Below are 27,582 nucleotides of genomic sequence, written 5' to 3' on the forward strand. Positions count from 1 at the left end.
CTTTTGGATGGTCAATTATTACTTAAAGTTCCATGTAGGCAGGAGTTTTCTGGTGTTCTCAGATTTTGGGCTTAAGTCTCCTGCCTCTGGATTTCAGTTTTATTCTTCCTGTAGTCTCAGGACTTTTCCAACTATACAGCACTGATAATAAAACTTCTAGGTTAATGGCGAAAAGATTCTCCCCTGTTAGGGACACCCAGAGAGGTTCACAGAGTTACATGAAGAAGAGGAGAGGGAGGAGGGAGATAGAGATGAGCAGGAGGAGAAAAAGGGGGACTCAAGAGGAGAGAGACAGATCTACACAGTTGTCTGTTCCCAGAGTGTTCTCCGTAGCCCAGACACCCACCAAGATTCACAGAATTGGATTGGGAAGAGAAGGGGAAAGGAGGAAATAGAGGTATTCTGAGGTAGAAAACAGAGAGTCAAGATTGGGAGAGAATAATCAACACACTCCTGAATAAAAATGGGAACTGAATATTGGATTCTGAAATGCTCACAATTTATATCATATACTGGAAAACAAAAATTAAAAATCTAGAGTAGAGGTTAGACTCTTAAAAATACTATATTAAAAACAAAACCCAAAACACACACAAAAATAATTTTAGAAATATATATGAAGTTCAGTTTAAAAATAGGGCTTCTCTTCTTTTTTTTTTTTGGTAAGGTTATAGTGTATTGAAAATGAAAATTAAGGAGTAGTAGAGGAGTACTAGAGGACTTTAAAAGAAATAAGAGAAAAAGAAAAATAGAAAATAGAAGAGAAAAAGGAAAAAAAAGAAAAAAAAAGAAAGGAAAAAAAATTTCCTAATTAAAAAAAAACATAAATATCTACGAAAATGAAAGTTAAGGAGTAATGGGGGTGTAATAGGGAATTTTAAAGGAAAATAAAAGAGAAAAAGTAAAAAATAAAAAAATTAAAAAAAAATTTTTTTTTCTTACTTAAAAAAAAAGTAAAAACATATCTAGGAGTTTCTCTGGAGCTGTTGCGGTCAGTGTGGGTTCGGCTCAGTTTCAGATAGCTCCTCGTTCCAGCTTACACTTCTCGATATCTACAGGCCCCTTCCAGTGTAGTCGGTGTTTTCTACAGGGATTTTAATCTGTTGCACCGGTCCCTTCTGAAGCGGTTCCCTTTGTTTATTTGGCTTCTGTTTGCCGGTCTCTTCAGAGCCTCATTTACGCCCTGACACAGGCGGGCGGAGGTGGACTCTTATTCAGGTAGCTAGTTCTGTCGCGCTGTGGGGAGGGTCTGGCACTGCGGGGAGAGGCTGGCGCTGCTTTCTCCATCTGCGCTGCTCAGGCTCCCGGCTGCTCTATATGGAGCGCGCCCCGCGCTGCGCGAGGTTCCAGCCCTCGGGTGTTCCACAAAAGTGCGGAACAGAAAGCTGTGCCTGCTCTTTGTGCCTTTCCCGTCAGAGCGGTCCAGGCAGCCAGGGGCTTAACGGGCGCACTTTCCCTGGGTGCGGCACGCCTACTCCCTTCCGCGGTCCCAGTCTCAGTTCCCTCCGGCACCAGTCAGGTGCGTGCACCTTCTGCCCTCCTCGTCCCCAGCCCCAGTCCCCGCCCAAGCTGGTCGGGTGCCTGCGCCCTGCGTCTCGCCGTGACCTGCTCCTGCCTCCGGCGGGGCTGGGCCGGTCCGCTGCCTGCGAGCTCTTCTCTGGACTTGATCGGTCCCTTTGTTCTGCGAACGGCCGGCAGTGTGTTCGGGCCAGTTAATTATCTCTCTCTCTCTTGCTATCCCACAGTTTAAGTTGGTAACTCACAAAAGCTCCCTCCAATTGTCCTCAGGGCTCTCAGGCCTGGACCCTACCCCAAGCAATGCCACTGGCTCCTCTCCGTGCTGCCCCCACTTGCTGGCGGCGGATGCGGGTGTCTGGGGTACTTTTCTGCTGGGAGTTGCTTTTAGGCTCGTAATCTGTGGGTTTTATTTATTGTTTCCCTCACAGTCAGGTTGCCCTCCAAGATTCAAACACTTCCCCCAGGCCTGCCAGTGCAAGGGTTTCCCGGTGTCTGGAAACGTCCTCTAAAGACTCCCTTCCCAGGACGGATCTCCGTCCTTAGCTCTTTTGTCTCACTTTTTATCTTTTATATTTTGTCCTACCTCCTTTCAAAGACAATGGGCTGCTTTTCTGGGCACCTGATGACCTCAGCTAGCGATCAGAAGTTGTTTTGTGAAGTTTGCTCTGCGTTCAGTTATTCTTTTGATGAATTTGTAGGAGAGAAAGTGGTCTCCCCGTCCTATTCCTCCGCCATCTTGGCTCCTCCCTCTAGTCCTTTTATTTTTGTAAACCTTTTATTTTGTATTGGGATATAGCCAATTAACAATGTTGGTGATAATTTGAACTGAACAACAAAGGGATCCTTTATTAATATTTTATAGTTCTCAGTGTATAATTCTTTCACTTCCTTTATCAGCTTTATTCCTAAGATTTTATGTTGGGTGATGGATGCAATTTTTTAAAATGAGTTGTTTTTTCTTGAACATTCCCTTTTGCACATTTCTCTTTTAGTGTAAGAAATGCAACCAATGTCTGTATGTTAAACTTGTATCCTGCTACCTTACTGAATTCATTTCTCCATTCTAGTAGTTTTTGTGTGAAGTCTTTAGGGTTTCCTATATATAGTATCATGTCCTCTGCATATGAAGACAGTTTCACCACTTCCCTCCAATTTAGATACCCTTATTTCTTACATTATTACTGTGGCTAGGACTTGCAATACTCTGTTGAATAGAAGTGGTGGGAGTTCTATCTCTGTTACAGATTTTAGGGGGACGACTTTAAGCTTTTCCCTGTTGAGTATTATACTAGTTGTGGATTTGCCATAAAAAGTTTTTATTATGTTTAGATACAGTCCCTCTATACCCACATTTGTAAGTTTTTTTAATTTTTTAATCATGAATGGATGCTGACTTTTTGCAAAGGCATTTTTTTAAGCTACTGAGAGATCACATGATCTTGGTTTTTGTCTTTTCTTTTGTTGATGTGGTATATGATATTAATTTTGCATATGTTGAATCATCCTTGCAATCCTGGGATTTATCTGAATTGGTCATTGTGTAGGATCCCTTTTATGTCTTGTTGGATTTGGTTTGCTAATTTGTTGAGAATTTTTGCATCTATTTTTGTCAAAGATGAATCAAACAATAAGAACATATTCATCAAAGATATTGGCCTATAATTTTCTTTGTAGTATCTTTGATTTTGGTATCAAGGTGATGGTGGCTTCATAGAGTGTCTTTAGGAGTGTTCCCTCCACTTCAGTCTTTTGGAAGTGTTTGAGTAGAATTGGTATAAGTTCTTTTTATGCTTGGTAGAATTCCCATGTGAAGCCATCAGGTCCTGGGCTTTGGTTTGTAGGGAGTCTTTTGTTTTTTTAATTTGCAGATTCTATTTCACACTTGAGCTTCTGAGGTGGTTCAGTGGTAAAGAATCTGCCTGCAAACGCAAGAGAGACAAGAGAGGTGGGTATCATCCCTGGTTCGGAAAGATGCCCTGGAGTAGGAAATGGCACCCCACTCCAGTATTCTTGCCTGGGAAATCCCATGAACAGAGGAGCCTGGTGGGCTGCAGTCCATGGGGCCGCAGAGAGTTGGACAAGACTGAGCAACTGAGCACACACACAGTTCACTTGTCAGATCAGTTCAGCTGCTCAGTCAAGTCTGACTCTTTGCGACTCCATGGACTGCAGCACATCAGGCTTCCTTGTTCATCAACTACTCCCAGAGCTTGCTCAAACTCATGTCCATCAAGTTGGTGATGCCATCCAACCATTTCATTCTCTGTCATCCCCTTCTCCTCCTGCCTTTTATTTTTCCCAGCATCAGGGTCTTTTCTAATGAGTCAGTTCTTCCCATCAGGTGGCCTAAGTATTAGAGCTTCAGCATTAGCCCTTCCAATGAATGTTCAGGACTGATTTCCTTTAAGATAGACTGATTGGATCTCCTTGCTGTACAAGGGACTCAAGAGTCTTCCCCAACACCCGAGATAAAAAGCATCAATACGTTGGCGTTCATCTTTCTTTATGGTCCAACTCTCACATCCATACATGACTACTTCAAAAACCATAGCTTTGACTAGATGGACCTTTGTTGGCAAGGCAATGTCTGCTTTTTAATATGCTGTCTAGGTTGCTCATAGCTTTTCTTCCAAGGAGCAAGCGTCTTTTAATTTCATGGCTGCAGTCACCATCTGCAGTGATTTTGGAGCCTAAAAATAAAGTCTCTCCCTGTTTCCATTGTTCCCCCATCTATTTGCCATGAAGTGGTTGGACCAGATGCCATGATCTCAGTTCTTTAATGTTGAGTTTTAAGACAGCTTTTTCACTCTCCTCTTTCACTTTCATCAAGAGAGAGGGTCTTTAGTTCCTTTTCACTTTCTGCCATAAAGGTGGTGCCATCTGAATATCTGAAGTATTGACATTTCTCCCAGTAATCTTGATTCTAGCTTGTGCCTCATGCAGCTCAGCATTTTGGATGATGTAATCTTCATATAAGTTAAATGAAGAGAGTGACGATATACAGCCTTGGTGTACTACTTTCCCAATTTGGAACATGTCAGTTGTTCCATGTTAGGTTCTAACTATTGCCTCTTGACCTGCATCAAAACTTCTCAGGAGGCAGGTAATGTGGTCTGCTATTCCCATCACCTTTAGAATTTTCCACAGTTTGTTGTGACCCACAGAGTCAAAGGGTTTGGTGTAGTCAATAAAGCAGAAGCACATGTTTTCTTGGAACTCTTTGCATTTTCTACAATCCAATGGATGTTGGCAATTTGATCTCTGGTTCCTCTGCCATTTCTAAATTCAGACTGAACATCTGGAATTTCATGGTTCACATAGTGTTGAAGGCTGGCCTGGAAATTTTTGAGCACTACTTTAGTAGTGTGTGATATGCGGGCAATTGTGCAGTAGTTTGAGCATTTTTTGTCATTGCCTTTATTTGGGGTTGGAATGAAAACTGACCTTTTCCAATCCTATGGCCACTGCTGAGTTTTCCAAATTTGTTGGCATATTGAGTGATGCACTTTCACAACATCATCTTTTAAGACTGGAAATAACTCAGCTGAAATTCCATCACCTCTGCTAGCTTTGTTTGTAGTGATGCTTCCTAAGGACCACTTGACTTCCCATTCCAGGATGTCTGGCTCTAGGTGAGTGATCACAGCATCGTGGTTATCTGGGTCATGAAGATCTTCTTTGTATAGTTCTTCAGTGTATTCTTGCCACCTCTTCTTAATATCTTCTGCTTCTTTAAGGTCCACAATGTTTCTGTTTTTTACTGTGCCATCTTTGCATGAAATGTTCCCTTGGTATATCTAATTTTCTTGAGGAGCTCTCTAGTCTGTCCTATTCTACTGTTCTCCTCTATTTCTTAGCATTGATCACTGAGGAAGGCTTTCTTATCTCTCCTTGCTATTCTTTTGAACTCTGCGTTCAGATGGGTATATCTTTCCTTTTCTCCTTTGACTTTTGTTTCTCTTTTCTCTGCTATCTGTAAGGCCTCTTCAGACAACCATTTTACCTTTTTATGTTCCTTTTCCTTGGGGATCACTTTGATAAACACCTCCTGTACAGTGTCACGAACCTCTGTCCACAGATCTTCAGGCACTCTGTCTATCAGATCTAGTCCCTTGAATCTATTTGTCACTTCCACTGTATAATCATAAGGGATTTGATTAAGGTCATACATGAATGGTCTAGTCGTTTTTCGCTACTATATTCAAGTGAAGTCTGAATTTGGCAATGAGGAGTTCAAGAAATGAGCCACCATTGTTTTTGCTGACTGTATCGAGCTTCTCCATCTTTGGCTGCAAAGAATATATATAATCAATATGATTTTGATATTGACCATCTGGTGATGTCCATGTAAATCATCTCTTGTGTTGTTGGAAGAGCATGTTTGCTATGATAAATGTGCTCTCTTGGCAAAACTCTGCTAGCCTTTGCCCTGCTTCACTGTGTACTCCAAGGCCAAACTTGCCTGTTACTCCAGGTATCTTTTGACTTCCTACTTTTGCATTCCAGTCCCCTAAGATGAAAATGACATCTCTTTTGGGTGTTAGTTCTAGAAGGTCTTGTAGGTCTTTATAGAACCATTCAGCTTCAGCTTCTTCAGTGTTAGTGATTGGGGCACAGACTTGGATTACTGTGGCACTGAATGGTTTGACTTGGAAACAAACAGAGATCATTCTTTCGTTTTTGAGATTTCATCCACGTACTGCATTTCAGATTCTTTTGTTGACTATGAGGGCTACTCCACGTTTTCTAAGGGATTCTTGCCCACAGTAGTAGATATAATGGTCATCTGAATTAAACTTCTCCCATTTCAGTCTATTTTTAGTTCACAGATTCCTAAGATATTAATGTTCAATGTTTTCATCTCCTGCTTGACCACTTCCAATTTTCCTTGATTCATGGGTCTAAAATCTAACATCTAAGAATTCTATGCAGTATTGTTCTCTACAGCATAAGACTTTACTTTCACCACCACACACATCGTCAATGGAGTGTCATTTCTGCTTTGGCCCAGTCTTCGTTTTTCTGGAGTTATTAGTAATTGCCCTTTATTCTTCCCCAGTGGCATATTGGACACCATTCCGACCTGGGGGGCTCATCTTCTGGCATCATATCTGAGAAATTTCCTCTCCTTTTCTTCTAAATGATAGTCCTCCTCAGTAGAGTATCGTAGGCTGCAGGGTTTTCCCTTTCAGGACTTCAAATTTATCTTGCCACTCCCTTCTAACTTGCAATGATTTTGGAGAGGAATCCGCTGGCAGCCTTGTGCAGGTTCTCTTGTAATGAATCCTTTGTTTTCCTCTTACTTCCTTTAGACATCTCTTTCACTTCTGACATTTTTATGACCCTCTGTCTTGGTGTAGGTCTGCTTGGGACCCCATCCTTTGTGGGGGTGCAGACAGGCAGCCTTGGTGGCCGTCAGGTGCTGTGCTCACAAAGTCACCAATGCAGATCCTTTGAAATCAGTAGTTGTGCACCTGGACCTGCCATGGAAGTGGGGAGCAGCTCAGGCCTGGCCCGGCCCCCATGTACACCCACAAAGCCCACAGCTGCCCGGGCCCAACCTGTCCCAGCCAGGGAGACTCCGCTGTCTGCTCGTGTGTCCTGCAGGCACCAAGTGGACAGAGCTAGAGGCAGTGGTAGAGATCGGTTCATGGCACAGCCATGGGGAGGATGATTTCAGCTTTGCCTCAATGGGTGAGGGCCCTGCTGGTGCCAGAGTGCTTCAAGTCTCGTGGAGCTGGTGCTGTGCTGGGTGAATGAGAAAGAGGCTGATGGGGGTCCCGCTCTGCCCTTCACATACCCCTCAACATTGGTGCTTTGCTTCTACGATGGCCAAGTCGTCTTCCATGCCACCCAAGTTGTGGCCATGCCCCACTCCAGCCTTTCAGGCTCTTCACACAGCCAACCGCGGTCCTCTCCCTGGGGCCTGTCCTGCACAAACCAGCAGGCATGCATCTCAGGCTGGAGACCATGTACAGGTAGCACAGAGCCTCTCTCCTGGGCTCTCTGCTCTGCCTGCTACATGGTCCTCTGAGTCTCTGAAGATCCCCTCTCTGTCCTGGGTGGTCTCCTCTTGGGAGAGGGCCTTTCCAGGGGGCCGGAACCTGTCTTCAATCAGAGCTTCTTCACAGTGGCACCAGGCCCGTCCTTCTCCCCTTTATATCCCCCCTTTCATCCTACTGTGTTACGTCATCTTTCTTGTGCTCCTTGGTGCCTGAGCTTTCCCACCAGGAGGTATTGTGAGAACTGGTCCATGTGTAGATATATTTGTGGGAGGAGGTGAGTTCCATGTTCTTCTGTTCTGCCATCTGGATTCCAAGTCTCGTACTTGTCTACACAGAGGTGTGATATGATCCTGGGCTTGTTCTGATACCAAGTGTGCCGTCTTTAGTGGCATCCATGTTTCTCCCACCCGTTTGCAAAGTGAGAGAGTGGAGACCAGCCACAGCAGCTCACCATGCAGTGGAAATATGCCTGGTGTGGAAGAAGGGCTCAACTGTCAATCATAGTTAACATTAACTTAAAAAACAACCTACACTTAAAATAACTTGTGTATGCAAATGTACTTTTTGAACTGCAATTGGTGTGAAATCTAAAGTATTTTCAAATTTTTAAAAATATTTCTTATAAATGAAATAACACTTCAGAGACATTAAACTGTAGAAACTAAAATCTAAGAGCTTTCTTATTGTGGCTACTAGAAACATAAAATTACATATGTGGTCTGCATTATACTTCTACTAAATCTTGAGTCAGACCAAACAACAGGACTGAGACGTCCTTTCTTATGAGAAATAATTTTATAACCTAATCAACCTAAGAAGTTGATTTACTTTATCTTTTTATTAAATCTTCATATGTCATTTCCTTTGAGCCTTCAAGTCAGTGCTCAGCAACTATGCAGGCCAGTTGGTTGTGGACAGCTCCTGGCCTTTTTAAGTATTTCTTGGCAGCTTTTGGAAAAACACTCACTGAAAGATTAATCAAATCAGGCAGACTTGCATGTTGTTTAAACAAATCCCCCTCTTCACTGAAGACTGAACACATGCATTGACTCTACCCAGAGGCTTTTATGCCATTATCATGTTCGATTTTCTTCAAGGGTATAAGAAGCAGGCCCATACTCAGAATACTGTGCAATCAACATTTTGTGCCAACTCATGAAACTCCTCTGTACTTCCAGGACCTTACAGATTCTAAATTCTCTGACGTCAACATTCATTCCACCTGTGGTTTGTGAGAAGACAGTCAGTTTTATAAGTAAGTGTGTTTGATTAGGTACAAAAGTAGGAACTAAAAAGGCCATACATTGAGAGATAGTCTGTTAAAGATGCAAGTAAGTGCCAACTGGGTGTGTTTTAAAGAGCTTGATAGATTAATGTGTGCAGGAGACCATCATCTTGTCATCCACGTATGCTGAGAGACTTAACAAGGGCCACATGGTAAGAGACATGTCACGGGAAAGTCAACACAGGTCAGGGCCTAGGGCACAGGTGAGGTCGCAGGTGTGGAGCCTCACTTCACAACTGTGACACCGAGTGGTGATTTGCAGGACTAACTCCACGTGGCTCCACGTCAAAGACAGGAGGACATTCCATGTAACTGACTGACACCCGACCCTTACGGCAATGCTAACAACTCCTGTGATGGGGAAGTCCTGACATGTTTAATGCACGTGTTCCACCTAAACTCTGTTCGGGAATTAAACTGTACAGATTGTACCACTGGAGAACAGACTGGAGCCAGTTACAGCTCCTTCTAGGAAGACACCTCAGCAACTGCTGTGGAGGCAAATTCAGTATCTGAGGGGCACACTGATGGGCGGTAATGTCGGGGCAGGGCTGAACCTCTGTGACAGCACTGGTCTTGAGTACACTGATACCTGTAGTATATTAAACATACTCATATGTCAGTAGCTACTGGTAAGACGATGGTCTCCACTTACATTTTTGTACCTACAACCCGACAGGAAGTGTATTAGAACCATATCTGGAACAGAAGCAGGAGAGATGTGGGTTTCTGTGGTATTAATGACTGTGGCCAGTTGGTGCCTGTGCTGTAATAACTGCTAATGTTCTGAACATAGCTCTGCTCAGGAGTTTATGTCTCACCTTGATAGAAAGTAGCTACCTTCCAGAAATTACTTCCACAGGAGAAAATTCTTCTAGAAAATATTTTGCCTTGAAATTACTTAAAATGTGTTCAAGAATAATGCAAACCCTATAAACCATACCAAAAAAGTGTGTCACAATAAAGGATCACTCAATTCTAACTAAAGTTCAAAAGTACATTTATTGAGAATGTGGGCAAGATTTCAATATAAAAGAAAAGAGTTTAAGAAATAAAAATAAATTTACAAAACTTTTCAAATAGTTAACATCCATAATTTAGAGATAGCAAGGTCTTTATTTGCATCATTTTATTTGCAGCTAAAGTTCCAGTAACAGTGTTGTGAAAACATTTAAAAACCTGGCAAATGAATCATAAAACTTAATGTGGGCTCTCAAAAGTCATATAATATAAAATATAATTTGTTTCCTCAGAATAAAATTACACACCCTAATAAGATGCAACATATTTAATATATTTGTCTTCCTTCTTAAAAATGCTTGTCTCAAAGACATCAGCTCTAAGACAAGGGAGTCTAAGGGAACAGGGCCGAGGGCAGGTCCGCGCGGCTCCTGGCACCAGTGCAGGTGCGTCAGTCAAATTTATATGTAGGCGTGTTGAGGAAAACAGCTTCCCACAGCACTGCGGACCAGTGCCGACACCCAGCAAGGGCCCCACATTAAGAAAAAGAGCCCCAGGTGCCCGAAGCCACGCCACAGAAAACCAGCCACTCCCTTCTCCTACAGGGCATGCACCAGGCCCTGCAGCCCAGGCAACTGCCTGTGGCAGGACGACGCGGCTGCTCTCAGGTTGCAGACGTGAGGAGAGCCCCGAGAGGTCACCCACAGATGGCTCAGGTAAGCTTTATACCAAGTCTTCCTTCCACAAGGAAAGGCAGTGCAGAACAGGCATTCGGATCTCAACACGGAGGGCGGGAAAGAGCCTGGAAAGATGTAAGAGCGTCTACTCTAGAAGAACAGTCTACGAAATTCAATGGGCCTCTCAGCGGTTCTATCACTAACCCTGGCAGTAGTGCCCTAACCTGTGGGGTCACGGAGCGCATGCAGCTCTGACACTAATGATGAGAGGGGCCCACCCACCACCTTCCCAAAGGATATGACTCATAATACAGTGTCTGAGTGAGCACTCCAGTGAGAACAAACTCTGCATTGTGAACATCTGCAAGGAACAAAGACAAAACCTGTCAAACAGATGCACCTGCCTGCACCCATGCACACCAACACGCAGCAGAGCAATGAACATAACTAATCCTCTGGCAGAATACTTTTGAGACAAGTGAAGGTTATTTTTGCAGGATATTAAAATCATTTCTGACATACTCTAAGGAAAAGAAAAGCAGCTTCTTGGTTACTGAGCCTCATATATGACATTGATGCATTCAACAATGTGTCACTTCTGTGCACATTATCCTGCTTATATTCCATGAATTTCTGGAAAGATGGCTGTTTAGACAACACTTTGCCTCCTGCACATTCCATAATCGCTTTCATGGTTGACAGACATGGGCAGATCCCAGCAGTGATGTAAAAGTATTTTGCCTAAAAATGAAAATATGTGTACTGGTTTCAAACTGAAATTTCAGTGTGTGTAATTTCTCATCCTACCCAAGAAATTTGACAAAATGCCTAATTTCATGGAGCTACATGGTACTAGATTCCCCTGGTCCCCAACCCGAAGTGGGCCTGGCAAACACAGACATGAAATTTCAGAAATAACACTCTCATATGCTAGGTGTGACCTATAATTATTAAAAAGTGACTAGAACTTTAATTTCTGTAAGATATGAAGTATTTTGTGATAAGAGTAAGAATAAGAACATTTTTCACAATTCCTAAAGCTCAAATGGAGTACAAAATGATTTTGATGATTAAACTTCTCTAATTTCCTTACTCTTAAATGTACCAGAAGTACCATTTTGTTTAAACTCCTCAAACATTTAGCAAAACAGACTATTTTAGGTAATGTACTCTTAACTCAGTGCTGCCAATCTCTTTTGATTCCTAAGTTGGCTCCTTAAGAGTTAAAAAAAAAAAAACCTGATTATCTCTATTAATCTACTAAGCCACTGTTCGATACAAACATTTTTCAAACTGTTCTATCTTAGAAACATTTAAACACTGTACTCTAGAATTATTAGACACATATTCAGTTAATATTTTCTCAAGAATGTTCTCCATTTTCCAGCTGAATATACATTTTATGAGAATAGTATTAATGTAAGTTGTTAAAGCAAAAAAAATAAATATCTTATAAATTATTCATAGCATGCTCTCTGAACCCAGGTTATTTGTAACGCATCTCTTTCCATATCGATTCTCTTCAACCCGAACAGACCCTAGAGGAGGCCTGACTGTGCAGGGGGAGTGGGGAGAGCCCAGCTCTCTGGGTGCAAGCTGCCTGGCCCATCACAGTCGCCCAGCTTGAGCAGCTGATCTGAGCTCCAGTCCAGGTGTACCTTGAAGAGCAGAGAAACCTGTGCCCTCCTCAAGGACTCCTCCAAACTAAAGGAGAAAAGCACTTCAGCCTCCACATCTTGGAAAAGGTAGTTCTGCTGTCTGAAAAGGAAGACGGGACAGCCTCAGAAAGTGCCTGGCACTGGGGTGCACCGTGTGTGACTGGCTCCAGGTGCCCCAGTGAGCCAGGTGCTGGCATCCACCTGTGAAACCTGTGAATGAGTAAGTCACCCTGATTATATTTCATTTTCCTTCCTCCCGAAAACAGCCAGGCCAAAGAAACTATTCCTCATAGATCAGTGTTTCTCAGCTTTCAGGAACAAACGTCCTGAAAGCCGTGAACCCTCCTCTCATCCCTGGGCAGCTCCCCACCTCCCCCTCAGCTGTAACTTCACACTGTTGGGGGCCACAGCACCCCAACCCAAACCCAGGTGAAGAGTGTCCATGTGGAGGGACAGGCCAGGAACCAGGTTCATGGCCAGCTTGTGCTCACAGGGACCAGTGACTTCAGAGCCACTGGACTCCAACTGAGAGTCAATTAGCCACATTTTACAGATGTACCAAAAACAAGTTTCTTTTATACATGAATATGTACATCAATTTATAAAGAATGGTTTTACCAGATTTTGACGATCTAAGAATATTTAAATAATACCTAATTTGTCAAAAAGTAAAGATCACAATATATTTTAATCTTCTTATGAATACATCTCATTCAGAAAAGCTTTTCATTTCATCATTGTAACCAAACTAACAGTCCAGGGACAGGCTGAGTCACATGACACGCTGTAGGGCTGACGGGCCACACGGTGGGTCTGTCACTTGCCCTTCTCTGTTTAAAACAACACGTTAACAATGAGAAAACCATTCTCAGCTTAGACAACATAGTTGCTGCCTCCATCAGGTCACTCAGGAGACACTGAGATTTAATGACTGCTAAAAATGCAAGTCCATCAGCCACCAGCAGAAAAAGAAAGCACCACACTAGGTGAAAGAAGACAATAATCTCTAAAAAATGAAGTTAAAAAACGAACAAAGAAGTACTTTCATGCATGAAGTGATATAGTTGAATGAAGTGATGTATTTGAAATGCTAGTTTCTATAGCATGATGAAGGTTGCTGTGCCTGCTGAAGAGCCGTGAGGGAGGACAGGAAGCAGTCCGTGTTTAAGGTGAGAGATGACACTGAAATGAACATAGTAGCTACAACAACCCTGGGTTTCTAAGAGAAGAAGACGAGTTATATTAACTTGGACGGAGTTGTGGCAAGAGTCAAACTTTCCACAGCAGTGCAAAGGGCATGTGTATTCCAGAAAGAAATAACCTACATAATTAGTGTCCCAAACTATATAGATATAAATACAAAATGTCAAAATACCCCTCCCCCATGATAGGAAGCGTCTAGTCTTAAAGCTGTCAGAGCCCAGGCAGGGGCAGTGTGCTGCAGGGGTGGGGGCGCAGGGATGGCCGATGGGCGCTGACTATATGGGACTCATCCAGGAAGCTAATGTATTTAGGACATTGGGAGCAGGCATCTCACTGCTGGAGTATGGACACAGGAAGGGAGAGATGAGCGTGAGCCCTGTGGTGTGGGACTGGAACCGGACAGACAGACACGAGAAGCACTGTGTGAGTCAGCTTGGCATAGGCAGACCCCATGGGCCTGAGTGCCATCAGCTCCCCAGGTCTGCCCTGAGATTGGAACTGGGGGTGGGGTGGGGGGCCCTGGGACATGATGGTGCCAGTACCAGGGCAGAAAAGCCTAACACAAGTCTAGGACACTCTTGTTTTGCCAAAAGCTACCAGGTGGTCACGACTGATGGGAAGAATGGAGAGACCAGCAGTCACTGGTCACAGCGGGGCAACATGGAAACAGTGACAGCCCCATGGTCGAGAAAGAAAGGAGACATGTGAGGAAATAGGGGATAAATGAGAGTTGGTCGAGGAGCAACAGCAACTACAGACTTCAGAGTGCTTCCCACAGATGACTTGAGAGCAGCACCAGGTGAGAGCAGGCAGAGCAGAGAAGGGACCACCGTGGACACCACCCAAGGACCAACTATGCAGCCCCCAGCAGGAGGCGTGTGGGAGGGGAGCACAGAGCAATGGAATGATGGTCCCACCACAGATGCCTGTGCCTGTCCTGGGGGTTGGTGACCCAAAATGTCCCCCCAGGCCACTTGCCCCATATTCCCAGGACACTCCTGGGCTCCCTGGCCCTGTTGCATTCACTGTCCCACACCTGGAACCCCATTGGACAGCCAGCAAGACATATAGGATGTATCATCAGGAGAACAAGGCAAGGCTACAGAGCTCTTCCCCAGTACTTCCCCAATTACCACAACCTTCCTATTTCACAGTAAAATGCACAGATATCAAATGCCTCACTGGGACATGAAATAATTTGTTATTTATTCATTTAAATTCACAGAGTTAAAAAATGAACTTGATCTTTGCTGGGATGAAAATGGGGACAAATTTGAAGGCAAAATCCCTCCTAACTGGGCATCCAGTTCACAAGGTGGGGCTCGGCCACTTACCGATGAACTTCTGGCACTTGAAGCACTCCTTCAGCCACTCGGGGTTGACGATGTGCTTCACCACGGAAATGGCCATCAGGAACTTGATGATCCGCTTCACCTTGCTGGCGATGAGGTGGGTGCACTTCTGTGCAGACTCGGCGACCTCCCCACCCATGATGTGGAGCTTCTGGGGGCCGGGAACACAGAGCAGAGGTGAGACCATCTGGTCTGCAGAGCCGCCCGCCTGCCCACCCACAGCCTGGGACTTGTCTAGATCATGAATGGGGCTCTCGGCCGCCCAAAATGGTGAAAGCGGTGAAGCCAGACCTACGCCATCATACGAGCAAAGTGGAAACTGGAAGTGACAATGTACATTTCCCTAATCCGTGCCACACAAGTCAAGATTAAAGCAGGACCTCCACTGGACACCAGGAGGACACCCCTTTGAACAAGTAGAAAGCTCTGAGAACAAGGCAGCTTGCTACATAAGGAGTGAACCTCCCAGGCTGTCTACGCCGAAGTGAGTATTGATAAGGCACGTTGAGACACAGTCTCTAAGAAATGATGACACAAAAATCAACCTAAGACATAGACATGTAAAAGATGATCTCTTTATACCCAGTTTTAAAAGTTAAAAAAGAATTTTATAGTAGTATTTATAATTATTTCTTTTCCTTAAAAAATAAAGGGAAATATTTGAATCCCTGTGACACAGGTCAACTCTACTTTAACCATCCCATCCCCAGACACAAGCCCACAGTCCCTCCTAGTGTTACTTCCAGAAGTGCATTTATGTAAATAAATACAAAAACACCTGTGACCCCTGGGCCCGCCCCACCAGAGAGAACAAGTCTTGAGAAGATGATGGGTTCATTTAGGAAACCTGAGGGGGCACAGCTACTCTCGTAAGCTAATGTCCTTACGAAAATGGTGTTTGCACAGCTTTGCTAATGTGTGATTACAAGACTGCTCTTGGTCTCCTCACCTGAGTCGTCCTAAGAAAGCAAGTGTCAAAGGAGGAAGTAGCAGCAAGAATAAGGTGGGAAGGCAATGATGTAATGATGACAGAGTTTATGAATACACATGATGAACACTGTTACAATTCCTGATTACATGTTAACTTAATAAAACTGCTCACCTAAAGCAAATATAAACAGAAAGGAACATTCCTAAAAATCCTTATGTGAAATAGAAGGAAATTTCACCATTATGTACTCTTGAACTTGAATAGACTCAAATCCAATGAAAAGCACAAAAGGGGTCAGTTCTGGTGGTAACTTCTTGGTGGGAGGCAGAATATCTTTGATTCTATGAAACACACATAAAAGAGAACGGCTATTACTTCCCTAATATGTTCTTTACCAAACAAGAGAGTTTAATTTTAACAGTGTTAAGAAGCTCTGAGAGCTTTACCTGTGTGTGGTTTTCTGTTCTTAAAGGGAAAGTGCAGTGATTCACCTGCTCTTTCTTTCCCACCATTTACACAAAGTCACCCCAAAGGACTCTAACCTGGCACCCCCAGGGGAAGGGCTGATCAGGCACCACCCCTGACCCCCCAGCCTGCACTGTCCCTGGGGGTCTGTGAGGGTGGAAGGGAGGGCTTCCAGGGCCCTCTGTGGTCCCCAGTCCCCCACCAAATCCCACAGGACCCCTCTCACCCCAGAAGCTCTGACACAGAAGAAAGCTGGTTGACTGAAGTACACACTTCATATTAAACTTCTTTGCTTAAATTTTTTTCAAACCCTATTTTTAGCTTATATTTGAGACAGTGTATTAAGTTAAAAAAATCTGTAGTGTTTTAATGACGTATATAATCACATAAGTATGCTTTTACTAAAGAATCCAACAATCCCCAGATTGGGTGGCTGTGGGGACTGGAAGGAGGGGACTGAGGAGTAGGGAAGAGACAAAGACCCTCACTAAATGCAGTTCAGAGGGTCTCTTGGTTCCAGTTAAACCACCGGCTTACCTCCACCAGGTGAGACCAGAACAAGTCTGACAACACCCTCGCCCCAGCCCCACAGAGGGGGCTCTATCCCCCATCCTGACCTGGGTCAGGAGTCGGACGTGGGCTCCCGGGCACACACTAAGGATGCCTGGAGCTGGGTTCCAGTCCCCCTGCCCCCGTCCCACCACAGCAGCTCGTTTCACACAATGGGGGTTCTGGCAAGATAGAAAAAAGATAAAACAGAAGATTGGACTTTTTTTTTAATAAGAAAGGTAAAGACACTGGCTAATCCCCGTTTATGTCCAGTGATGAAACGAGAGATGTCATGATATAGCTGCAATGCAAGCAGCACATCCTTCCAAGTCCTGGTGGTTTAGTCGCTCAGTCGTGCCCAACTCTTTGTGACCCCATGGACTGTAGCCCACCCGACTCCTCTGTCCATGGGGATTCTCCAGGCGAGAATACTGGAGTGAGCAGCCATGCCTTCTTCCAGGGGATCTTCCTGACCCAGGGACTGAACCCATGTCTCATGTCACCTGAATTAGCAGGCGGGTTCCTTACCACTAGTGTCACCTGGAAAGCCCTTCCAAGTGAAAATCTTAGGAATTTCCCCAACTGCCACCAGTTCCTAGAACAGACTGTAAAAGATCATCAACCATTAAAAAAAAAAAAACAAGGTGATTCTTCCTACCTCGCACTTTTGGAAGAAGGCTGGATATTAGTTACTTCATTCTGCTTCGGTTTGGGAGGTAGTCTTACACCCTGTAATTAAAGTATGATTTACCTTAGTCAACCACCCCAGTAACACAGCAGCTTCTGAGTGCTTTCTACCCATCTCACCACACACAAGACACACTCCCTAAGGCACAACTGGCAGAGACCACGGGCACCTGCGAGCTGTCCTGGGAGGCCCTGGTGCTGGCCACCCTGTCTATTCACCAGACCCAACAGTTCTTTAAGATGTCTTCACCCCTACCTCAGCTCTTGAGATAGATTTAATCCTCAACCGTGAACTTTTCAAAACACATTTTACTTCAAACATTTTGTGTCCCAATGGAATTTGGAAAACATAATGATTGCAGTTTCACCCCTCCAGAAAGATGGAGGTTCCCCTATGAGGGTGCAGGACTGTTGGGTCACAGGACACTGGAGGGGAAGGCAGGCCTCTGATGGCCACTCTGTGTCCCGCACACAGCACCCATGCTCCTAAAACCAGCTGGAGGCCCTGACGTGCAGAGATGTGGAGCCCGATGGGGAGCCGGTGCCCCTGCAGTTCCCCACAGCCAGCCTCACACTGTGGCTGCTGCCCCCTCACCCCTTCCTTGCCTCTAACCCAGTCTTTCTTCCACAAGCACACTCATTTGTGTTATACTGTTGGAAGAAACCACCTCTCCATCCGGGATGATGGTGGAGATGACCCTCCCCACCAAGGGAAAGGCAGTCCTTACTCATTTCCTACCAACCAACCCCTGGCACTCCAGTGCAGAACAACCCACCCTGAAGGCATCCCATCAGAGACCCCAGCCAGTGGCCTGGAAGTCCACTGCCACAGTGAAGCGCTGCGGTCAGGGCTGACACTCTGGCGCCCCAGTTCCCACCTCCTGAACCCCATGGAAACACACGGTCTCCCTGTATTCTGCTCTGCACCTCTGTAAGCAGTCATGTAGCTCTCTGAAGAAGTCATGGAGCTAATGTGTGTCATGTGAATGAGTAACTCCCAATATCATCAACGAAGAGGATAAAGACAACGGTGCACTGAACAGCTTATGACAGGCGAGAAGATTCAGCCCTCATTGGTCATGACGGCCAATTACTAAAAGAATTAGTTACAGATACAAACATATCCCTACTTCTTTGTAACACAGTAACAGCCACAGTAAGATGACTAAGGTGACATACCATCAGCAACTCTGCTTACACTTTCAACGGAACTCTCCAAGCATCTGAAGAGAGAAACAGGTTACTTTTCAGAAACACTATGTACATAAAGGAGCCCTTATCAATGTAAAAGCCCTTTCAGGACACATACACACTATTATATATAAAACAGGTTAACAATAACGACCTGCTATATAGCACAGGGAACTCTACTAAATACTTTTTAATAGCTACATGGGAAAAAAATCTTTAACAAAAGTAGATGTATGTACAAGTATGACTTATTCACTTTTTTTGCACACCTGAAACTAGCATAACATTGTAAATCAACCAACTTCCAAGAAAAAATCAATTAAAATGAAAGTGTATCAGTAATAACAGAAATGAGACACCTCTCCAGGTGCAGGTCATCTTGAACATGCAGTTGCTCAGGTGATGGCCTCCAGTAAGAGAACCATGAGGACTTTTCCTAAGTTCACAGGGAAGCCTGGCAGGGGCTGAGTGTTCTGTATGAGACAAAGCTGAGCAAACCAGCAGCCTGTGGCCCAATGTAGGCACCACCTGCTCGTGTGTGCTGAACCCTGGACAGTTCTGGGAGCCCTGCGCTCTGGCGTCCGAGGAACCGTCTGTGATGAGCACAGCACATGGGGGTGGCAGCCCGGCTGGGCCCTTGAGGACACGTGTTAACCGAGGAAGGGCCTGGCGTCTGCACCACGGCTTCAGAGCAGATGTTACACCCAGGTCTGTCCCAGGGAAGCAGGCAGGCTGTGGCTGAAAACCAGAAAGGGCTTTCTTGCGACTGAGGCTGTTAGGACCAGAACTGGACAGGCTCCTTCAAGGGAGTGCATGTTAAAGCAGCATTTGAGTAACCACTTCCTGGAGTGACGCTCAGGTGGGTAAATGGGGTTAAGCACCATCTGGTGTACAGTCAGGGCAGTGGGCCTTCCTCAGGATCTGTGCAGCAGAAAGTGGGGGGCGCGGGGGATGCCACGTCTTACAGAGCAAGTTAAACGAGAGCTGGCTTGAAAGACAAGATCAAAAGGCTTTTGAGTGTTCCTTCCACTTCTGAGAGTCCATTAAAAAAAGCAAACTAAAATACAAGCCAATAAAACTCCTGGGTCCAGTATAGAGGGAGACAGTGTGGAGAGGAAACAAGAGATGAGATAAAAAGGACGCAACCCCGAAGCCAACAGCGGCATCTGGAGCACCAGCCCATGGCCACGGGGAGCCAGCCTGCTTACCCAGAAGGTTCAACACCAGGTGCGGGGTTGGGGTAAAGGGCGTCCTGCATGCTGAAGGCGGTGTAGCAGCCATACTGCATCTGCCACAGGGCCTCGAAGTTCCCCAGCAGGATGTCCCCCAGCCACTGGGCATTCAGGCACGGGATCTGCTGTTCTTTGGCTTTCTTGTGCTTTAAACAAGTCAGTCTTTTTTGGTGGGAGTGGGGGGGAGGAGAGAAAACACATTCATTAGAGTTACCGGAGTTCAAATTTGTACTTCTGTTAACACAAGCCAGCCCACACTTGCTCGCAATGGAGGTGGCAGGGACTGTTCTACAGAGCTGATCGGGCTGTAAGAAGGTGTTCACGTGATCGCGAGGTCATTGGCCAGTGTGCTTTCACCTCACCACTGTCACCTAATTTGACTGCACCCTCTTAATCATCTAATTTCATTCTTCTGCTACCATTACCACGAATATCACTGCCATTCTTTAAGCAGACTCTGACATCCACCATGGAACTTGGACAGACTGAGAGACCCAGAGCAGGCTCATGAGGGCTGAGACAGAACCCTGGTCAACTGAGGGACCCGGAGCTGCACTGTGTGGGCTGAGATGGAACCCTGGCTGACAGAGGGAACCTGAGATGCCCTGTGTGGGTCGAGGGCAGAATGCCGGCTGACTGAAGGACCCAGAGCACTGCCGAGCAGGCCAAGGGCAGACGTGGAGGTGGCCGCGTTTACTCTCTGTAGATGAGGATGGTGTTGCTGTGGCACAGGTAGCCCATGTACTTGGCACCTGCCAGGTACACCATTAGCTTCAGGTCACCCCTGTCGCTGTCAACAAACCCAGTCACAGAGAGAATCTGGGGGAGAAAAGGTCCAGTAAGGTCAAGAGGTAATGACAGTTTAACCCAGTTAATACAACTCTTTCTTCTCCCTGTTAGTTGTGATACAGACCCACGTATTTCCATTCCTCCTCTGGCATTGAGGGGCACCTCTGAGAGTGCTGTTACTGGTGACAGTACTGCACATGATCCAGCAAGAGGGGACGGAAACAAAATATACCAAATGGGGAACGCTTTCCTGTGTTAGCATGACAGGGTTCAGGTCATGTTAACGAAGTTACTTTATTAAGCCTATGAATATTGGTCAGTTCTTCTTACTGATCCTGGTTTTGGGCTCATCTGATAGGGAGAACTGACAGGAGATGATGTCTGAGAGTCATGTCTGACTCTTTGCCACCCCATGAACTGTAGCCCTCCAGGCTCCTCTGTCCATGGGATCCTCCAGAAAAGAATAGTGGAGTGGGTTGCCATTTACTTCGCCAGTGGATCTTCCCAACCCAGGAATCGAACCCAGGTCTCCTGCATTGCAGACAGACGCTTTACTGTCTGAGCCACCAGGGAATAGGCATTTATTAAACAGTGTCAAAGACTTGGGAGAATCCATTAAATGTCAGTAAGCTGTGACTGTTACAGGGGGACAGAGAAGGAAACAAGATGCTAATTTCATTCAGGAGCACAGGGGGAGCCTTATGTGCTGGGAGCACAGCTTGCCCCCCGGGGGGAAGGCCACTGTAAAGCGCAGGGCCGGATGGGGTGGCACCAGCTTCTTTTTCTTCAGGATCATGTTCAGCCAGTGAGCCATGATGCACCTCTTCCTCTCCTTTATGGCCTGTGAACACAACAGTACAGGCCAGTCATTGGAGGCTTTACTGCAGGTGACATACAGAACTGTAAGGGTGTGTAACTACAAGGTCACTTTTATTGGAAGTCCTATAAATAGAGGAATTCCAGGAGCTTACAACTCAATTAACTAAACTAATAAACTACAGCAGTGTCACAGGTCAACTAGAACACAACCCGAAACACAGGAACAAGAGCTGATCATGGGGAGGAAAGCTGACAGCCCAGGAAATGATTTTAGTCATGGAAAGAGATGACACTTCCAATCATCAGATTTCGAATTGCCCGTGAGAACACAGTGAGTTGCAAAAACGTAACTGCCTCTGGAATTAACCATGGGACGACCCCTATGTGCTCTTCACCAGGTGTTTCTCAGAGGCCATGTACCACATACACACTAACAGCAGTCAGCCTATGAAGAAAAACCCATCAGAGAAGAGGAGAAATGAAACCTGAGGGGATGAGCACAAGCAGCACTGAGGGGGAGCTGCCAGTCAGCAGCTGCGAGCGACCCTGCTCCTGCTGCTCCATGCTTAGGTGGCCCTGCCAGGGCAGACGGTGTCCAACTCCCCCTCACAGGGAACCTGCCTTTCTTTCCTGGTCCTCACAGACAGAGAAGCAAGGAGCCACAGAAGTGTCCACATGCCAAAGGTGGATGGAAATCAGTGAGGTGGGGGAAAGTCCTTTCCAAGCATGACCATCCCAGCATTGCTCAGAGCTCTCCTGGTCACAGCAGAAATGAGCCCTCACCTGTGCAAACAGCCCACTGACCTGACTCCTACAGAGCAGGTGGGTGCAGCAACTCATGAACGTGGGGTCCACAGCTCCTCCATGCACCTAGATGATCTGCACATACACGACACCCACTGTCAGTCAGCTCCCATGCCTGGGGAAGAGGGACTTGTGATCTCCAATTGGACAGCAATTCACAAGATCCACCACATACGTACACAGTGTATTTCCCAAAGTGTGAACAAACTATGTTATGTCCATGGGCTTTCCCACCCAGCACTACACAGCAAAAATGAACTCTAAGCCCTGTTTCATCTGAACTTATGGAGGAAGAGTGGGATGCTCTCTTTCTAAGACAGGGCAATGTGGACATTTTAGATAAACCAGCTGTTCTGTGCTGTGGGGCATCCCACATCTCAGGGGGCCGGCTGCACCCTGACCCGCACCCCAGCTGTGGCGAAGAGCACTTCCTCCACTGGAACAGTGAGAAAGGTTTCAGACATCGCCAACTGGTCCTTGGGACCAGAAAGCATTGCCTTTAAGAAACCTTATTCTAAAAAGAAAAAAGAAAGCAAAGCAAGATGAAGTTAAATTCAGTTTCTGATATTCTGAATTTTTTGATACCATCCTGTATCCCAACTGCAGTGGATCCACAGTTGTGTGACACTGAGGGGAACACTGTTACCAAAAGGGCAAGAACTTTCTTGGGTTGGCCACAAAGTTCCTTTGATTTTTTTAACTAAAAGAGATATTTTTTATCTGCCCCCAAAACTTGACTGAACAACATATTCATCGTTTTGTTCCACTACCTTCTGCCATTTTTCAGTTCAGTTCAGTTCAGTCAGTCAATCGTGTCCGACTCTTTGCAACCCCATGAACTGCAGCATGCCAGTCCTCGCTGTCCAACACCAACTCCCAGAGTTTACCCAAACTCATGTCCACTGAGTCGGTGGTGCCACCTAACCATCTCATCCTCTGTCATCCCCTTCTCCTCCTGCCTTCAATCTTCCCCAACATCAGGGTCTTTTCAGATGAGTCAGCTCTTCACATCAGGTGGCCAAAATATTGGAGTTTCAGCTTTAACATCAGTCCTTCCAATGAACACTCAGGACTGATTTCTCTTAGGATGGACGGGTTGGATCTCCTTGCAGACCAAGGGACTCTCAAGAGTCTTCTCCAACACCACAGTTCAAAAGCATCAATTCTTTGGTGCTCAGCCCTGTTTATAGTCCAACTCTCACATCCATACATGACCACTGGAAAAACCATAGCCTTGACTAGATGGATCTTTGTTGACAAAGTAATGTCTCTGCTTTTTAATATGCTGTCTAGGTTGGTCATAACTCTCCTCCCAAGGAGTAAGCATCTTTTAATTTCATGGCTGCAATCACCATCTGCAGTGATTTTGGAGCCCCCCAAAATAAAGTCAGCCACTGTTCCCAATGTTTCCCTATCTACTTGTCATAAAGTGATGGGACCAGATGCCATGGTCTTAATTTTCTGAACGTTGAGCTTTAAGCCAAATTTTCACTCTCCTCTTGCACTTTCATCAAGAGGCTCTTTAGTTCTTCTTCGCTTTCTGCCATAAGGGTGGTGTCATCTGCATATCTAAGGTTGTTGATATTTCTCCTGGCAATTTTGATTCCAGCTTGTGCTTCCTCCAGCCCAGCACTTCTCATAATGTACTCTGCATATAATTTAAATAAGCAGGGTGACAATATACAGCCTTGACATACTCCTTTTCCAGTTTGGAACCAGTCTGTTGTTCCATGTCCAGTTGTAACTGTTGTTTCCTGACCTGCATACAGGTTTCTCAAGAGGCAGGTCAGGTGTTCTGGTATTCCCATCATTTTCTGAATTTTCCAGTTTATTGTGATCCACACAATTAAATGCTTTGGCATAGTCAATAAAGCAGAAATAGATCCTTTTCTGGAACTCTCTTGCCTTTTTGATGATCCAGTGAATGTTGGCAATTTGATCTCTGTTTCCTCTGCCTTTTCTAAAAAGCAGCGGCTGAGCTTTGCTGGAGCAGAGATACCCCACATCCAAGGTAAGAGAAACCCAAGTAAGATGGTAGGCACTGAGAGAGGGCATCAGAGGGTGGACAGACTGAAACCACAATCACAGACAACTAGCCAATATGATCACACAGTCCACAGCTTGTCTAACTCAGTGAAACTCAGCTATGCCATGTGGGGTCACCCAAGACAGATGGATCATGGTGGAGAGGTCTGACAGAAAGTGGTCCACTGGAGAAAGGAATGGCAAACCACTTCAGTATTCTTACCTTGAGAACCCCATGAACAGTATGAAAAGGCAAAAAGATAGGACACTGAAAGATGAACTCACCAGGTCGGTAGGAGCCCGATGTGCTACTGGACATCAGAGAAGAAATAACTCCAGAAAGAATGAAGGGATGGAGCCAAAGCAAAAACAACACCCAATTGTGGATGTGACTGGTGACAGAAGCAAGGTCCAATGCTGTAAGAGTGCATAGGAACCTGGAATGTTAGGTGCATGAATCAAGGCAAATTGGAAGTGGTCAAACAGGAGATGGCAAGAGTAAACGTTGACGTTCTGGGAATCAGCGAACTAAAATGGACTGGAATGGATGAATTTAACTCAGATGACCATTATATCTACTACTGTGGGCAGGAATCCCTTAGAAGAAATGGAGTAGCCATCATAGTCAACGAAAGAGTCCGAAACGCAGTACTTGGACTCAATCTCAATTAGCTTCTTTGTGGGATTGGAGAGCTTTCTCTTTTTGTAAGCTTAAATATATATGAGTTCTTCTTTTGCTGTATCTGATGACCTGCTACATTGTGTTTTCATTTTGACTCACCTCAGAATATGTTCTCATTTCCCCTGTGAGTTACTCTTTGGCTCATTGGGCCCTTCGGAATGTGTTGTTTAAATTTCCACACATTACATTTTTCAAATTGTCCTCCCACTGTTGATTTCAATTTACATATTTTGCATGCCAGAGACCATATTTGGTATGATTGAAATTTTATTTTTTTGGTATGATTGAAATTATTAATGGTTGTCTCATGGCTGAATATAAACCCAATTCTCAAGAATATTCTGGAGAATATTCTCTGTGCAGTTGAGACAGATGTGTATTCTCCTGTTCTTTTTGGGTGGAATGTACTGCACACCTGTGTTTGGTCCACTGGTTTGTATTGTCATGTAGGTTTTCTCTTCTCTCAGTGGTCTTATCTTCTTCTTGAATTATTTGGATATTTCTTGTTGGACTATAGTTCTTGCTCATGTTTTGCAGTTTTTACACATCATGTTAGTCTAAAGGCAGAGAAGAAAATTCAAATATTCAGTTCAGTTCAGTTGATCAGTCGTGTCTGACTCTTTGCGACCCCATGAATTGCAGCAAGCCAGGACTCCCTGTCCATCACCAACTCCCAGAGTTTACTCAAACTCACGTCTATCGAGTCGGTGATGCCATCCAGCCATCTCATCCTCTGCCGTCCCCTTCTCCTCCTGCCCTCAATCCCTCCCAGCATCAGGGTCTTTTCCAATGAGTCAGCTCTTCACATGAGGTGTCCAAAGTATTGGAGTTTCAGCTTCAGCGTCAGTCCTTCCAATGAACACCCAGGACTGATCTCCTTTAGGATGGACTGGTTGGATCTCCTTGCAGTCCAAGGGATTCTCAAGAGTCTTCTCCAACACCACAGTTCAAAAGCATCAATTTTTCGGTTCTCTTCACAGTCCAACTCTTACATCCATATATGACCACTGGAAAAACCATAGCCTTGACTAGACGGACCTTTGTTGGCAAAGTAATGTCTCTGCTTTTTAATATGCTGTCTAGGTTGGTCATTATTTCCTTCCAAGGAGTAAGTGTCTCTTAATTTCATGGCTGCAATCACCATCTGCAGTGATTTTGGAGCCCACAAAAATAACGACTGACACTGTTTCCACTGTTTCCCCAGCTATTTCCCATGAAGTGATGGGACCAGATGCCATGATTTTAGTTTTCTGAATGTTGAGCTTTAAGGAAACTTTTTCACTCTCCTCTTTCACTTTCATCAAAAGGCTCTTTAGTTCTTCAATTTCTGCCATAAGTGTGGTGTCATCTGCATATATGAGGTGATTGATATTTCTCCCGGCAATCTTCATTCCAGCTTGTGCTTCCTTCAGCCCAGCATTTCTCATGATGTGCTCTGCATATAAGTTAAAAAAGCAGGGTGACAGTTTACAGCCTTGATGTACTCCTTTTCCTATTTGGAACCAGTCTGTTGTTCCATATCCAGTTCTAACTGTTGCTTCCTGACCTCATACAGGTTTCTCCAGAGGCAGGTCAGGTGGTCTGGTATGCCCATCTCTTTCAGAATTTTCCACAGTTCATTGTGATATACACAGTCAAAGGCTTTGGCATAGTCAATAAAGCAGAAATAGATGTTTTTCTGGAACTCTCTTGCTTTTTCAATGATCCAGCGGATGTTGGCAATTTGACCTCTGGTTCCTCTGCCTTTTCTTATACCAGCTTAAACATCTGTAAGTTCACGGTTCATGTATTCAAATATTAGGTAACATATTCAAATATTAGGTAACGCTAACTTTTCTTTGATGATGTGAAGTAGCGTGTGTGTGTGTGATATACCCATATATCATTAATATAAAGATGCTATGACAAAATATATAATTAATATAATCATTGGAATGACTGATGCTGAAGCTGCAACTCCAATATTTTGGCTACCTGATGTGAAGAACTGACTCATCTGGGATGACTCTGTTGCTGGGAAAGATTGAAGGCAAGAGGAGAAGGGGACAACAGAGGATGGATGGTTTGATGGCATCACCGACTGAATGGACAGGAGTTTGAGTAAACTCTGGGAGTTGGTGATGGACAGGGAGGCCTGGCATGCTGCAGTCCATGGGATGGCAGAGAATCAGATATGAATGTGTGAGTGAGCTGAATATATTTAATGTTACTTGTTTCATATCATTTTTTATTTAAAGTCTGTTTTCTCTACTACTAGTATAGTAACTATGGCTCTTTATTGCTTATTGCTTGCATAAAATTTTTCTTGAAACGTAATGTCAAAAATCTATTCAACTAGAAGATTAGTCTCTTTGACAGTCTATAGTTTCCACAGTAAAAAAAAAAAATCCATTGTCCCATCTTCTAGTATACCACCTTAATATGTTGGATTTTTTTGTTGTTGTTGCTATTTATTTTGCTAAATAGATTTTAGAGTGATTTTAAGAAGTAGCTCTAGATATTTTGATTGCTGTTGTTCAGTCATTCAGTCATGTCCAACTCTTTTGTGACTCCCTGGACTGCAGCACAACAGGCGTCCTTCTCTTTCCTTGTCTCCCATAGTTTGCTCAAACACATGTCCATTGAATTGGTGATGCCATCCAACCATCTCATCCTCTGTCACCCTCTTCCCCTCCTATCCTCAGTCTTTCCCAGCATCCTGGTATTTTCCAAAGAGTTGGCTCTTTGCATCAGGTTGGCAAAATCCTGGA

At 44.8% G+C, this 27,582-nt stretch overlaps 1 pseudogene; it reads right to left on the reverse strand.

The window, feature by feature from the left end:
- Positions 1 to 10,702: 10,702 nt before the first annotated feature.
- On the reverse strand, positions 10,703 to 22,589 carry LOC133052668 (PAX-interacting protein 1-like; annotated as a pseudogene).
- Positions 22,590 to 27,582: the final 4,993 nt, after the last annotated feature.

This window comes from Dama dama, chromosome X (genome assembly GCF_033118175.1).
Source record: "Dama dama isolate Ldn47 chromosome X, ASM3311817v1, whole genome shotgun sequence".
Lineage (NCBI taxonomy): Eukaryota > Metazoa > Chordata > Mammalia > Artiodactyla > Cervidae > Dama > Dama dama.